A 2,148-nucleotide genomic window follows, 5' to 3' on the forward strand; every position below is an offset into this window, starting at 1 on the left:
CTTTCCTTCCTCTTACACCCTACTGCATTATTAAAGGTCTAAAGTTATTCTTTATAAGTTGGAAGAATGACACTAACTTCAAGACCTACCATAGAGCTGCAGTAATTAAGATAGTGTACTGTTGGTTGAAGAATAGACAAATGGATTAATGGTACAGAATGAAGAGCCCAGAAACAGACCCACATAACTGTACCTTACTGATCTCAACAGAGGAGCAAAGGCAATACAATGGAGCAAATATTGGGTTCTTCAACAAATGGTGCTGGAACCACCAGACATAAACCTATACAAAAAAAAAAAAAAAAAATTCTAAACCAGACTTAACACCCTTCACAAAAATTAACTCAAAATGGATCACAGAACCAAATGCAAAACACAAAACAATAAAACTCCTAGAAGATAACACAAGAGAAAATCAGACGACCTTGGGTATGGTGATGACTTTTAAGATACACCACCAAAGGCATGACCCATGAATGAAAGAATTGATAAGCTGGACTTCACAACAATTAAAAGTTTCTGCTATGTGAAAACAAGTGTCAAGAGAACAAGGAGACAAATCAGAAACTGGGAGAAAATATTTTTAAAAAGACACATCTGATAAAGGACCATTATCCAAAATATACAAAAACTCTTAAAAACTCAGCAATAACGAAACAACCCAGTTAAAAGAGTTAGATATAGTGCTCGCTTCGGCAGCACATATACTAAAATTGGAACGATACAGAGAAGATTAGCATGGCCCCTGCGCAAGGATGACACGCAAATTCGTGAAGCGTTCCATATTTAAAAAAAAAAAAAGAGTTAGATATACAGCAAAAAAGATATACAGATGATAAATATATATACACCAAAAAATATATACAGATGATAAATAAGCACATGAAGATTTTCCTCATCAAATGTCATCAGGGAAATGCAAAATAAAACAGTGATATACTTATTAGAATGGCCAAAATCCATGACATAACAGCAAATGCTGGTAAGGGTGTGGAGCAACAAGAATGCACACTCATTGCTGGTAAGAATGCGAAATGGTACAGTCATCTTGGGAGACAGTTTGGAAGTCTTTTACAGAACTAAACTTGCTCTTGCCAATACAATCCAGAAATTACACTGTTTGGTATTTACCAAAAGGAGTTGAAAACATTTCTGTGTAAAAACTTACACATGAATAGCATTCATATTCATATTCATATTCATATTCAATAGCATATTCAATAGCAACTCTATTCATAACTGTTAAAACTTAGAAGCCATGGATGTATTTAGTAACAGAATGAATAAAAACCATGGTGCATCCAGACAAATATTATTCAGTGCAGGAAAGAAATGGGCTACTAAACAACAACAACAACAAAATGCAGGAAATTTGAATACATATTACAAAGTGAAAGAAACTAATCTGAAAAGGCTATATACTATATGGTTTCAACTACATGACATTCTGGAAAAGACAATTTGATGGAAACAATAAAGAGAGTGGTTGCCAGGGGTGAAAGGGGAGGGAGGCATGAAAAGAGCGCAGAGGGTTTTTAGGGCAGTGAAACTACTCTGTATGATACTAAGAACACATGTTATTGTATATTTGTCCAAACCCACAGCAAAGTCAACACCAAGAATGAATCATAATATAAATTATGGACTTTGGGTAATAATGTTATGTCAATGTAGGTCATCAGTTGTAACAAATGTACTGCTCTGGAAGGGAATGCTGATAATGGGAAAGGCTATGCATAAGTGGGAACATGGAATATGTGGGAAATCTCTGCACCTTCCACTCAATTTTCCCATATACCTAAAACTTCTCTAAAAAATAATTTCTGGAGTGCTTGGGTGGCCCAGTCAGTTGAGCATCCAATGGGCTCAGGTCATGATCTCAGGGTCCTGGCATCAAGCCTCTCGTAGAGCTCTGCACTCAGTGGGGAGTCTGCTTATTCTCTCCCTCCCCCTGTGCTCCTGCATGCATGCTCTCTCTCTCTCTCTCTCTCAAATAAACCTTAAAAAATAATTTCTATTTTGGGGGTGCCTGGGTGGTACAGTTGGTTAAGCAACTGACTCTTGGTTTTGGCTCAGGTTGTGATGTCAGGATCTTGAGATCGAGCCCCACATCAGGCTCCATGCTCAGCACGGAGTCTGCTTAAGACT

At 37.2% G+C, this 2,148-nt stretch overlaps 1 non-coding gene across 1 annotated transcript; it reads left to right on the forward strand.

The window, feature by feature from the left end:
* The first annotated feature begins 683 nt into the window (after nt 1-683).
* Nucleotides 684-790, forward strand: LOC123391413. Its single transcript, XR_006606096.1, has one exon. It is a non-coding gene; the product is annotated as a U6 spliceosomal RNA (small nuclear RNA).
* Nucleotides 791-2,148: the final 1,358 nt, after the last annotated feature.

This window comes from Mustela putorius, unplaced genomic scaffold, assembly GCF_011764305.1.
Source record: "Mustela putorius furo isolate JIRA1106 unplaced genomic scaffold, ASM1176430v1.1 tig00000224_pilon_pilon_pilon, whole genome shotgun sequence".
NCBI lineage: Eukaryota > Metazoa > Chordata > Mammalia > Carnivora > Mustelidae > Mustela > Mustela putorius.